Genomic DNA, 16,364 nt, shown 5'->3' on the forward strand with positions numbered 1-16,364 from the left:
GAACTACATACTATAAATATTGTTTATTTCATGGAAGATTGACAGAATGGTATCGATAATAATGAATAGGCCTTTTATAGAGGGACACCTAAAATCAGACAAGTTCTGACGCTGCTCGACCTACGGCTCAGCTGAGATGGTCTGAGCCAATCGCGTTGCATGTTGCTTGCTCTCGCCACCTGAAACTGGCGAATGGTATCCATCGAAATACACAGAACTGGTCGTACAGTACACTACAATCGTATCGACGTGTTCCCGCGTCGTACTTGGCGCGCCAGCAAACGACCACGTGTCCATGTGGTAGGTAGAGTGTGACAGACAGCTATGTATTATGAGCACGAGAAAACACGAATTTATCGAGTCAAAGATCGAGCAAGATAGATTAAAAGAGAGTCCGAAAAGGGGAAACAAACTAACTTGTAATTCAAAGCGGATTGAATAATAGGAAACTGATTTTCAAATAGTAAATGTAACCGTCAGTCTGAATTATATAAAAAAATATTTAAAATGTTTGATCAAAATATTAAAAATGAAATTTTTTAAGATAATAAATAAGAAGAAAATCTATTTTAATGTGAATATTTTATATTTATTATATATTTTATATTTTTTATATATTTATTATATATATACTTATTTCAATTTTAAATTAAATTTTCACTTTAAATTGTGATTTAAAGTAACAAATATTTAAAAAATTAATATTTTAAAAATTAATTTAATATTTTTTTTCTAAATAATAAGTTAATTTATATATAAAAATATAAAATATATTTTATGTCTAATATAATCAGATAGTTTTATATAAATAATTACAAATATTTAACATTAATATGAAAATATAACATCTAATATGAAAATATAAATATTTACGTATATATGTACATATGTTATGTTATTGGCACAAGAACAATAAATATTGTATAATAGAAAATTATATTATATATTTATAGTTTTAGAATTTAAAAGAGAAATTATAACTTTAAAAAAAATACACAAATATTTGAATTCTAATAATATATATCATAAACAAAACTATTATAAATGTTTTCAACTTAATATAACATATTTCATAATTAAAATTCATGGGTATTATAATAATCTACAAGTACAACGTAATTGATGAAGTTAATTCAATCTGTTTAACTTTATATATATATTTACTTCTATAATTATATACAAGGTAATATTATTTAATTTTCACTAAAGAAAAAATTTAATCGCATGCACGCATTTTCAATATCACTCATATTATGAATGAAAATTTTTAATTATGCATAATATTTAAAATTCTATATATTAAAAATTCTAAATAAAATTCTAATTTTCATGTTGATGAACCAAAAATATATCTTATTATCTATAATATATATTAATTATAATTTTTTAAAAAACTGATTTCAAATAAATAAATTTTTAAAAATTTTCATTATTACATATAATATATTTCATATGTTAATAAATTGTGATTAATTATAGATTACAATTTTCTCATTTTTTAAAATTTTTATTTTAATAAGAATTTAATATATATAATATATAATATATTATATTTTTTATATATAGTAAATTCAATCAAATCCGAAAATATTCAAAAAATTCATTAAATTTGAAAATAAATGTATAATATTAGTAATAATTAAAAATATAATATTTTCAAAAAATTAGATTAACAAATATTCATTTCAAATCAAGTTTATATTTTTATTTAAATAAACTTTATTGATTATAGATTAAGTTAGATTAGATTTAGATTAATAAAACGTGTTTTGAATTTAGATTTATTGTTTAAATTCATCGTTTGAACTTGTATGTATAGAGCAATATTGATACAAATTTATTATTTTTGATGAATTTGAATTGAAGTATGAAAAGAGATAAAATTTAAATATGAAAAAGGAAAAAACAATAAATATTGTTTTATTATATCATATTTCATTTAATTATTATTTATCATTTAAATATATGAAATTATTAACAATTTTTTAAATTAATAATATTTATTATTGATTTAAATTGTTATTTTATAAATTATATTTATTATTATTTAATGATAAATATTGATTTAAATTTAACATTTAACAAATTAATTTAAAAAAAAATTCTTATGAAAAACTTAATAAAGAAAATGATTTTGATTTTTCATTAAAAAGATATTCATTAACTGTATATAACTATAAATATTCACTAACAGAATAATTTCCATCTAATAAAATTTAAATACTAATAAGTCATATTCATTGTTTATTATCACACATTAGTTTTGTTTGCAAGAAATATTTTCAACAATATCAACTTTTTATGCTCAACAAATAACTCGAATATAACTTCAAATATTTAAAAAACCATGTTTAACAAATTATATATGCTACAAGATAATTCTGAGAGAATTGGTTTTCTAAAATATACCATATTTCAAAAATGGTAAATGTTATATACTTGTTAATTTGAATTGTAATTTATATCTATCTTTTGAAAAAAATAATATAAAAAATTTAACATCTTGATATCTGGAATAAAAAAATAAAGAATATAATTATTATAGTATACTTAATATCTTTATGTGAAATGAATAAAATTTGATTACAATATATTTTTTTTATATTATTTTAACAAAAGATATATGATTGTTATTTTTATTATAAATTATAATAATATAACATAATAAATAATATAAAATAACATACAAAATAAAATATAACATAACAAATCGAGGAAATTATGTTACTTAATATAAAATAATTTCAAATCACAATTTATTTTAACAACCTCTATTTATGTTATTTTAAATATAAGTGACATGTTAATTGTCATTTAATAGATACATATTAAGTTTTACTTCAAACACTGAATTTGTGTTATATTGATAACGATATGAAATCTGATCGAATTCGTTTGTCAACAAAACTTATACATGTTATTTATCAAATGTACAATATTATGTATTAAATTTATCATAATGTTTCTTCAATCATATGTTTCATCAGATATATTTTATTATATATTTATATATTTTATATTTCAAATTATATCATAATTTAAATCATAGTAAAATTATTTCTATATGTATTAAATCATATTTATGATAAGGATTATAATTTCGATTATAATTTCGAGTCAATGAAAAATATAACAATAATAATAAATAATATATCAATATAATATAAATAAAAAAATATAAATAATATAAATAATAATAATATAACAAAATTTAGTTTGAATTATAATAATCTCATTTTTTAAAATCATAAAATAATAGGTACAAATTATATAATTACAGATAACATAATTCAGTAGCAATGTATATGGAATGTTTACTTATGTAACTGTTGAAAAAAATTTATCTTGCTAAATTTACATTAGATCATATTTAACCTTGATCTAATGAATTGTAATTGTTCTAATCACTTGAATACTTATAAATAAATAGATAAAATAATATGTAAAAAATTATTAATATGTAAAAAAAAAATTTTTTTATATTGAAAAGATTGAAAAGATTATATATTATGCTACCCGCCAGTTTGCCAATGATGAACGCGCATGTGTAACAGTTGATCACGTGCGCGACAAGGTATAATGTGCACGTGAACAACGTGAACGAGATGCTGTATGAGAGAATCGCGGAACTTCAGTTTATGTACTTATATACTTCCTCGTCCGCATGTATGTGAATCAGCGGTTCTCATCCAGTGACTTATATATTAATTTTGAATGAAAATCATTATTATTTGTTATTACTTATAATCTTATTACGCATTCTTTGTGTAGTCTCTATACAGAAAAAAATTACGAGAAAAATTACGTGCATCGATTTCTAGGATTCATAATATAAATGTGTGTTTGTGTTGTATACATATGCATATACATATACAATATATGACGTAATTGTTACTGGCCTATCATCATCGGAAGCGTACGATCTAGTCATCAGTGATAGACTTATAGTGCGTAATGGCACTAATATTTTTATTAGAAATGTTTATATTTATTATATATATTTTTATTAGAAATATTTTTATAAAAAATGATCTAAAAAATTAATTTATTAATATAAAAATAAAATTTTATATATACAAAAATATAGGACATATTATAATATTATTTAATGTTGTTATATAATATTATTTAATTTCAATAATTTTTAATAATAAAATTTTATTTAAAATGCAAACCTATATTAAATATAATAATATAGTAATAATAATATAATAGCTAATAACAATTTAACATTTCATTCAGTTAAAAATTTTTTTAATAACTACAAATATTTAACTAACTAGTAGATATTAATATTATATACTAACTAATTAGATATTAATATTAATTTAATTAAAGATTAATTTAATTCACATAAAATTTTTCTTTTTTAATAATTCAATGATCAAATAAATGATATAAAAATATAACAATTTATTATTATAGTTATGTGATATTATAATAAGCAAGTAAAATAATTGATAAAATAATTGATATTCATTGTATAAATATTCAAAGAAATAGATACATCGCGAAAAATATATTACATATTATATACACGATACAAAAATTGATGTTAGAATTATTAGAACTTAAAAAACATTTATGGTCTAGTATATATAGCATTGTTTTATGATTTTGCACATGACGACATCTTTTAGGTTTTAGAAACTGACATTACAATGTCATTGTCTTAAAGATTTGTTTGAATTAGATGTTTTATCCTCTACTAAATATTGATACTTTTTTTGAGAAAAATACTAATCTTAATCTTAAATTGATAGCAATTTCATTCATCTATTTAACTTATATATTCATCTTCATATTCATCTTATATATTCATCTTCAATCCCGTTGTTTGGATAATAAATCATTTTCAAATATAGGAACAATCCTAAACGGATCTCTAAGTAGTTCGTTAAATTTATTATTAGTGAATATATCTCTATTATTAATGAGATTTACTAATTTAATTTAATTAATTAAGAATAATTATAAGTATTCATAATAAGTAATATATTTCATATATTGAGAATATTATATTTTAATTTATTATAAAAAAAAAAAAAAAAAAGAAAAATTGTAACATACATTTTTTTTATATACTATAAAATAAAACCAATAGAGTTTATTTTTATATTTTTATATTGTTCATATTTATATCATATATAGTATAATCTATAATATAAAATACAATATTATTATAATATTATCAATAATATAATATAAAATACTTATTATTAAAGTATTTTCTTTAATTGAAAAAATTGAAATGTTTTACATGAAAATTGTAAAAAAGTCTTCTTATAAATATTATTTATATATAATTATTTATATTATTTAAAATATTATTTATATAATTATAAATATAATTATTAATATTATACAATATTAATAATTTTTCTGCAAATAAATGTATAATAGATCACATGAAAATCAATTTTATCTTTTTAAATGAAATCAATATTCAAATAAATTCAAATAATTTTAAAGCACTATATTGTATAAAAAATTATATAACTTATTTTTTTATAAGTTATTTATATCAAAAAATTATTAATTTAATGGATATTTTAATTTGCAAATTTAATAAAAATAAAAAAAATATAAGAAATGAACAAATGAACATAACTTTTTTTACATATTTCTTATATATATTTCTTTGAAATAATGAATAATTATTTATTTTGTAAAAAAATAAAAAGTTATATCAATCAGTATTAAAAATTATTATATTATCACATTAAATTATTCTTTTACTTAAAAAATAAAATTAATATTCATATAATTTTTATGTATCCTTACACAAATATAATATGTTGTTTCATATATTAATTTACGTATTTTATAATTAATTGTAATTAATTTATGTATTTTATATATTAAAGAACTTTTATAAGAATTTTTTTTTATAATTTCAATAAAATTATTTGAAAAACTTTTATTTGTATTTAACTTCTATAATATCAATTAATTCTTAAAATTAATATTATATCGTTATCAAATTTTTATATTAATATTTAATATCAATATATCAATATTAAAATTAATATTTGTCTTTAATTTTTAATGAATTTTATAATTTTATTATATCATATAATAAAATATATTAAAGTATAAAATGTAAAGTAAAAGTATAAAATTGTATAAGTATAAAATGTAAAAGTATAAAATTTCATAAAAATGTTAACAAATTCATCAATTAATTAATTTATACAATACTTCATTAAAAGTAACATACTCATAAAAAATTATTCATTACACACATGACAAAAAAATATTAAAAAAATTTATTAGACAATTTATGTATTAAAAATAATTTTTTAAATTTTACAAATCAAATATACAAAATCTACAAGATCAATAGATTTTTTGTTGTTAAAATCAAATATGAATTTAACATATACAAATTTTAATGAATAAATAATATTATGAATAATTATCAATGAACATTTAATACAAAATTTTGATTCTTAACTTGTATTCTTTATTAAATTCTATTGGAATTCTATTAAATTTTATTGGAATTCTAGATTTAGTTCAAATCCAAATTCAATACACATATTTCTATTAGAAATTAAAATCGATTCCGATAAATTTAAATTTCATTGGAAGATTATATTACTGATAATAACTCACACATATACATTCGCTTAATTGAATTATTTAACGATATTTTATACATAACATACTTTATAATGTAATACACGATGTAATTGATAATGTGATATTTGTATTTTAAATTAATTAAAGTTACAAATGTAAGAATTAATACGACAATCATTCTTGATTATTAGTTAAATGTTAAATGAATTAGTTAAATGAAAAACATCAATTTATCTTCAAATTGTTTAAAAAAATTAAAAAAATTAAAAATTTAAAAAAAAAACAAATTTGTTTGCCAATCTGAATTTCGAAAAAAATTTAGAAGAGTAGAAAGACAAAAGTTGCTCGAATTCTAAATTTTAATTGATTTTAATCTCTTTACCATATATAATAATGACTATTGAAAGAAAGAAAGAAGAGATAGTAAAGATAAATGAGAGATATTTCCGATTGAAATAGAGAAAGATATCATAAGTGTGAAAGAATTCATGTAAAGAATTAAAGAGAATAAGAAATTAAAATATAATATCATCTAGATTGTATTTAAATTTTAAAAAATTTAGAAAAAAGAAAAATGAAGAAATTTAATAATTGAAGAATTAATAAACCAAGAATTTTTTTAAAAATATTAAAATTAAAAAAATTAAGGATATAATATTTAATAATTTAAAAATTTACAAGTCGAAAAGCTTTTTTCTGTAATATTAATGTAATATAATATAATATAATAATATAATATTAATGTAATATTTAATGTAATATTAATTTTTAAAAAAATGAGAGTATAATAATCTAATAATTTTGAACTAATCTAATAATAATCTAACAATAATGAAATTTTAAAATTTATATAAATATATTTAATTCAATTATTTCATATTATAAATATTATGAATAATTAAAAAACATTAATCATTATTCAATAATGCTTATTTTTTTATATAAAAAATTAATTATCCTATTTCAGTAACAACAGTAACACGGACAATAGTAATAATTTCAATATAATTCAGTTAACAAATTAGTTCTTGTTATATAAATATTTACGTATATTATGCAAGAAACATAAAAAAAATTGAAAAAAAAAATTCTTCATTGTTTTGTATTTTTTCTTGAATAATTCTGAATAACAAATCATCCAAAGAATTTTTGATTATTGATTATTGTCAAATAATAATACGAATGTAATTATTGTAAATGTAAATATTTCTGAATAACTTCGAATCTATAATATTATGTATAATATATTATATCATACATTATATCATATTATAACACTGATATTAAACTGCATCTAATTATATGAATAATTCGTTTTTTAATAATAATATCGAAATAATAATTACAAAAACTTTAATATAAAAATCACTTTATATCATTAGCAATCAAAAATTCTGGCACCAAAAATATAATTTTGTACATTACTTAAAATATAATTTAGTACATTATTTAAAATATAATTTAATAACATTACACAAAATAATATATTTTCAAAAAAAGAACAAGTTATCATCGTATAAGTTGAAGATGGAATAAAAATAAAAATTATATAATATAATTATATATTATATATAATTATATATAATAATAATCAAAAATTTAAATTTTCTCATCCCACTAATTTCACTTTACTTTCAAAATATCAAATAATAGAATTTGTATATTTTTGGCCATCAAGAATATTATTAATGAATTAATTAGCAAATAAAGAAGAATCAATATAACAAATTTATTGATATTTATATTAATAAAACACAAATGATTCCAATAATTGAAGAAATATTCGATAAATTCAATATTAGGAGAAAATTATTAATTTATTATTTTTAAGATTTGACTTATCTAAAAAAAACTTAAATATTCATTTTCTAATAAGTTTATTATATCCATATTAATGATATACAAGTAAATAAATTTCAAAAACTCATTCAAATAATAATACAATATATTGAATTTATTTTTCTTCTATTAATTATTAATTATTAGATGACTTCTTTTATTAATAATAATTTAAAATTTGAGAAAACAAGATGAACATTTTACAGATGAACATTTATTAAAAAATAAATATCATTTTATTAAAAAATAAATAAATAAATATCTTAGATATTAATAAATATCTTAGATAAAAACAAAAATAAAACGCTAAATCAGAACTCTATGAAAATATAAAACATTGAAGAAAAATAATAGTCCAAAAATTATTATTAACAAAATATTTCAAACTACAATTTAAGAATTAAAAAATTTAATTAAATTGGAGATAAGTACGATAATTTCATAAACATCAATGGATCTAAATATACACGAACTTATAGAAATATCAATTATATATAATATAACATCAAAATATCATTTACTAAAAAAACAAAAAAAATTCAAAATCACTACTGTTATTAAAAATATATTAAATAATTCACTTTTCTGTAGATTTTATCTTTTCTAATTTAAAAATTTTATGAAAAAGGATCATCGAAAATGGTAACAAGAAAAATAACAGATATATTAAAAACATAAATGAATTAATAATATTATTAATAAACATTATTTCAGATAAAGATAATCGATAATAGAATATAAGATTGTAAATTTTAAAATAAATTCTATTGTTTGTAATTATTATCAATCATCAAAATCGATTTTCTCAAAAATGAAGTCTCGAAAAAGGAAAAATTATATCAATTTTTTTTTATTTTTTAAAATAAATTCATCTTTTATTTGATTATACTACGATTATAATTTCATTCTATATATAAAAAATGTAGAACTTGTGAAATAATGATTGTTGAAGAAGATAGATAGATCTTATTTTACTAGACTGTTTTTTTCAATTTTTATTCATAATATTCAATATTAGAAAGATTGAAATGCACAAAAAAACAAATAACAAATGTTTTCACAAATTCCAAGAATGACTTTCAGTTTGAACAATTATTAAATCTAATTATTAGACAATTTGAAAAATACATTACATTCTCATTAAAATGAAATTTTCAAATATATAAAAATATATTCTCATTAAAAAAAATGACTAAAATCATGAATAGATTTTATCACATAGAAATTTAAAATAAATTTTAAAAACATTTAATAAAATTTTTAATATGACAATTTGTAAAGTGTTATATATTTTCAATATCATGTAATGATAATTTTATTATTACAATTTAATTATTCAAACTTATTTATACATATTTTTTTTCTTTTCTATACATATATTTATTGAAACTTCATTAAACAAATTCAATGTAACAACAAAATTAGAATTTAAATAATATTTATTATGAATTGATTATTCATTGTGAATTTATATTAAATATATATTAAATATTAATATAAATAATATAAAATTAAAATTATAAATAATTTTAAAATAAACAATTCTCTTATTATATTTGATGAATTAAATAAAAATATTTATAATTAATATAATTATAAGATTTTAAAATTTATATATGTGTTAATAAAATGTGTTAATAAAAGCAATGTGTATTAAGTACTCGATCAATTGTATAATTTTATATCTGTGATATTAATTTGCGATTATATATTTTTTTCACAAATCATCAATTCTTTTCTTTTATGTATAAATTAATAATATAAAATCATTAAATCATTCATTTTATTGAAAAAATATTAATACATTTATTATTACTAGCAATTTATAATTTATGAGAAAATGTTATATATATACCATTTATTTACTATATTATTTACTATAAATCTATATAATTCAAAATTTTAATTTTTTAATATGAAAATAAAATTATTAAATTATGTCATAAGTATATAAGTTTTCAAATATTGAGCTTCTAATTTAAAATTTTAATATCTTTATGTATTCTTATAGATATTAGAGAAAAATATTCAATTTTCTGTCTTTAAAATCAATAAAACACAATTTTTGTGTTATATTATTATTGGATGAAATAAATGATATAATAATATACATATATTATCAGTGACTCGATATGATAGAATCTTAAATCATATACAATATATCATATACAATCATATACATATATCACATATTTGTGAAAATTAATTTAGTTAGAAATTATAGGCAAATTTTTATTATGTTTAAAGATATGCTCTCTCTGTGTAAATATATATAGATGTACTATAGATACATATATTAATTACACATATATCAAATAGTTAGAGATAATTGTTTCCATTTTTTTTTTACATTATAATTATGCTCATATTTTATCAAAATATGTAATTTTTAATTTTTTATTTATTCATATTAATTCATGTTTAAAATATATGTTTACATGCTCATATCATATCTTATTTTTTATTTTAATGAGTTAAATTCAAAATGAACAAAATTGAATAAGTAATGACATTTATATATAATTTAGATGTTTGCTGTCTACTATTATCTATTATCTATTATCTATATATAGTATTTTATTATTATATATATAACATTTTACATAATATCATATAAAATATATTTTTTCTGAAACTATTACAATTTAGAGATATTGATATATATTTTTTTTCAAATAAATGATTGACAATGACCAATAATTTAGAATATCATGTGATTTGAAATTTAAATTCCTTTTGATTTTTTCTTTTTTTCTTAGGTAGAACAATATATTAATATTTTTTTATATAAATATCATTTATCGAAATAATATTTATTAGGAACATTTTTTGTTAAAAAAAAGAAAAAATTTATATCATTAGAGCGCTTCTCCAAAAATTTGTTATACTCTAAATTATTTTAATTGTTAATAAAAAAAGAATTGTGTTAATTATCTGCATGCAGTAATTTCAGAGAAAACCATTTATAAATTTATGTGACTCATCTTATATAAATTACTATTATATATTATATATTATATATATATAAATATAAACTTTCAAATATAATGATTTATTTTAATATTATAAAACATATTTAAATTATTGATTTTTTATTGTAATTAAGTAATCATTAATTTATTAATTAATTCTTAATTAATCTTAATTCTTATAGTAATTTTGTAACAAATGATTAAGTTTTTAGAGATATTATTAATTAATAAATATATATTAATATAAATTATAAATCTTACATATATGTATATCACATTGCCATTGACTGATGTAAATTTATATCATTTTCACGTAATCCATCATGCGTCGTCTGATTTTTTGACGCGCAAAAGTATTTTTCACTGCGTCAAAGGCTTATAGAGAAGTATAGAGAAGCTAGATCGAAGCGGTGCCACTAATCGACCCTAATCGAATTGACGTTTCCGGTTACCGATTACATCCTAATATCTGATCATGTATGAAATTACGATTAAATAATACCACAAATTAATTAATTGTCACAAAAAAAGCAAATATTATTAACAATTTGATTATAAAATGAACATTTATAAAAACATATTTATAAAAACTATTTATAGACAAATTTTTATATGTAAAATTTCTCATTTAATTTTATTATCTAAAATATCTTTAAAATTTAATGAATTTAATATATTTATTTAATATATTTATTATATTATTATATATTTATTGTAATACTACTACTTAATATTATATTACATATATTATTATTATATATTTATTAGATTATTAAATTCACTTTCAAAGTAGTTGTACAGATTATAATATTCCGCTAAATCGCTCGAGGCAGAAATTCGATAAGATCTTTCCACAATAATATTGTCAACAACGAAAGTTAAAGAAATATATATATATATACGAACAGTTAGCTCAATAAATATGACATTGACATACTATTTGGCCTAAAAGAAATGATATATCTTGTCGAAATCACTTAAGAAATTATAAAATTGAAATCAAATGATCTTGAAATTTGAAGTTAATCATTTCTTTACATCTATTTATGACATAAATACATTTGTACAATTTGTAATTTTTTACCTTTTTTTTGTAGTAAATTAATAGATTAATAAAATTCATAAATATATTGTTATACAATAAAGTTACTTAATATATGTATATTATATACTTTATATATACCTATTATATTATTATATTATACATTATTACATATTATATTATGTACATATTAATATCAATATCTTTTATAAATTAATAACGAATTAAATCATGTTTACGTATGTCAAAATCAAGAATTAATTTAATTATTATATTGAAAATAAATAATTCATCTAAAAATCATCAAATTTTATCTAATAAATATATACATATATGTAATGTCTCATCCTATTTTAATATCTCGATTTTTTTCATTATTATTATTTGTACTTAATATTTTAGATAAAAGTTGAATGAAATAAAAAAAGGCATATTCTGATATTAATTTTTTTTAAATCATAAAGATTATATAAAGATCAATTTTTTAAAATTATATATTTTCATTTTTAATGAAATTATATATTTTTATTATTTCTTCTATAAAAAATTTATATAAAATATTCTTCTATAAAAAAAAATATTAACCCGTGTATGTCTAAAAATTATTAGTTTAGAAAATATTATAATGTAAAAATTTATCACATGAGAAACAAAGAATATAAAATGATGTTTATTTGTTCATTTTCTTATTTTGTTATTATTATTTATTATTTAGATTATTGCAACAAATAAAATATTTTCTAAAATATTTTTTAATAAATTTTAAGCATATATAAATTAATATTTTTTATAAAATATCGATTAATATATTAAATATTTATTTCTAAAATATATTTATTTAAAAAAAAATAAAGTTAATTTCCATGTAACCTTTATTAGAACTATATATATTATATTTTTCATAATATATTATATATTCTTCGTGAAAAAACTAATAATATTATAAATAATATGCTCTCTTATTCAATTTGTATTTAAAATATTTTTTACAAGGTATAATATTATCAAAATTAAATAAATATAGCTTCTCTGTATAAATTAAAAAAAATGTTAAAAAACAAATAATACTATCAAAATTAGATAAGATTTTCTGTATAAATTAAGAAAAATATTAAGAACTTATATGAAATATAACTTATATGAAAAACTTATATGAATATAACTTATATGAAAAACTTACATGAAAATCAAAATAAATCTTTATCATTAAGAAAGTGAGAATCTAATTTCAATAGTAAATAATAGATCAATAAACTTTTAAACAGATAAATATAATAGAATGATAAAAATACTACTTATTTTTATTATTTATCATATAATAATAAAAATTTTAATATCTTTTTAAAAATGAGTTTTCAAGCCAATATTTATATTGCAGTATTGTAATCGTAGTAGAACATTTATTACTTATATTATTATTACTTATATATTCATAAATTGCATCATGTAATAAATGCAAATTACGTTATCGATACTAATCGAATTTTTTTTAGATAGAACTATGTAAGAATATATCATCTACTTATCAATTAGACCGATTATAAGCTGACTTTTCTTTCTTATTGGATACTTATAGAAGAAAAAATAGCATAATTCATTATTTCTCAAATTTGAATTCTACTCTATTTTCATCGTTATAGCACGTATCTTGTAAAAAAAACTTTCCTTTCTTCGAATGAAAAAAAAATACTATTTCATATTTGAAGAAAAATAATTTAATGATTTCTTAGAATTAATCCTTCGAATTGATCGTTATTATCAGATCCAGAATAATATATTATATGTACTGTTACATTTTGAATATTTCAAAATTATAAAAAATATAACATATTATCATTCAATATTATTATACAATAATATCATGATATCGGGAAATTAAGAAAGAAATTATTACAATCTCTGACTTATCTTTCGATGCGAAAATGTTTAAAAAAAAGAAAAGAATATCTAAGGTATGTAAAAAATTATTTCACTGAAAATTATTTCCGGTTATTATCCGACTATTACATATTATTTTATAATTAATTTTAAAATTTTTTATTCTTTTAAATTAAATTTTATTTTCAACAATAATAATTATATGATAATAATGAATAAAAAATATAATAAAAAGAAAATGAAACGTACCTCTATTTCTATTTTCTTATCTTAAATTTATCGCCGGTTAACCTTATTTGTTGAATTAGGTTGATGTGTATATATCTAACGTCGATTTCCAATATTATGCACAATGTACAACAAACACGATTCTGTATGAAATTATAGTCACAAAAGACTCCAATTATATCAAATCTCTGACTTTACTATATTTTGTATCACTTTCTAATAACTTGAACGATCTAACGGAGAATCAAGACTGAACACCGGCACCACGCGGCAGGAACTAAATAGGATTGCCAACGAACACAAACACGACTAACGCTTAACACTAGACGGAAGTAGTAGACAGCGCCTCGATGCGGAGTTTTCTTGATATTGAGAACAAATGCCTGTAATTTTTTACCAAATACATCAATCGCTTTTGATGTATTCTTTCATATCAATGACAGAATATTAAAAATATTAAAAATATTAAAAACTTGAAAATATATATTTCTTTATTTATAATACCTATCTTGCCTTATCTGTCTTTTTTATAATTCTTAAAAATGTTTTATTTAAATAAAACTCTATAAAAACATTTTATCATTAATATACTATTTATTATATTATATTTATTAAGATAGAAATAAGAGAAAGTGAAAAAATTACAAATTTATTTCATTTTATTGTAATATTATCAATAAAAAATAATTATAATATTTTTTTTATTTTATATAATTATATATTTGAAAAAATAATAATAAATAATTATTTTATAATTATTTTATAATTTACTAAAAATTATTATATTTATAATAAATTAAATTACAAAAGTTAATAAAAGTTTTCTTTCTGTTTTGATGATTATTAAATTAATTATATAAAATAATATTAAATATTATTAAATTATACATTTTTTATACATTTTTATATGACAGAGATAGAATATTGAGATTAAAATATGTTTTTTTTGAGATTTATTTATTTATTATTCTGTATAGTATCCATTTTTATATGCATAAATTTTTCATTTGATCAATTATATATTTAAAATCGCATTATAGTAGCAATTGATTTATTTTATATAAAAAATGTTTTTTATTCTTAATTAAGTTCATTAATATTGTATATTTCATCTTATACATTACTACCGAGTTACATTATTGCAAAACAAAGATAAAATAGAAAAATTATTTGTATTTTTTATTTATATTTATAAAAATTTTATATAAATATACATAATAATATATAAATTTATATAAATATTATATTATATTTGTATTTATATTTTGTCCTCATACATTTTAAATAAAAAAATTTTTTTTTTCGAAACGAAAATAATTATATATTCTGCTGAAAAATATTAATTTTCGTTTCAATTTCAACATTTAAAATTTTAGATTTTAGTTTTAATCAATTTCTCTTATTTTAAATATTTTTATATTGTATTTATAAATATTTTCATAAATTTAATTTATTTTTATATATTTCTTTAATTAGCATTAAATTGATTGAAAATAATAATTAAAATTGAATAATTTAAATAATGGTACAATAATATTTCAATGATTAAACATTTTTTTTCATATTACAATGATTAAAATTTTTTTTAATTATTATTATATAATTATTTTACTTAATCATTACTTAAAATTAAAATTAAAATTTATTTAAATATTATTATAAATTTTTTTTAAATAGTATTAAAATATATTTAAATATTAATTAATATTTATATAAATATATAATTTGTAATTATATATATATATTATAATAATCCTTAATGCTTTATATAAATCTTGTTTTCATAAAATGTTATCAACAGTCGGTTAAATAGCCATAAC

The 16,364-nt window shown here is 16.8% G+C and overlaps 1 protein-coding gene across 1 annotated transcript in view; it reads right to left on the reverse strand.

Annotated features, from left to right (window-relative positions):
• The window catches only part of LOC108000080 (acyl-CoA Delta-9 desaturase), a 32,925-nt gene extending 18,075 nt beyond the window's left edge, over positions 1-14,850 (reverse strand). The window contains exon 1 of the mRNA XM_017060238.3: positions 14,566-14,850. The gene's annotated coding sequence lies outside the window, so the exon portion shown is untranslated. The remainder of the gene's footprint in view (positions 1-14,565) is intronic.
• Between the last annotated feature and the right edge of the window lie 1,514 nt (positions 14,851-16,364).

The sequence above is a fragment of the Apis cerana genome, linkage group LG4 (assembly GCF_029169275.1).
Source record: "Apis cerana isolate GH-2021 linkage group LG4, AcerK_1.0, whole genome shotgun sequence".
In the NCBI taxonomy this organism is placed as follows: Eukaryota; Metazoa; Arthropoda; class Insecta; order Hymenoptera; family Apidae; genus Apis; species Apis cerana.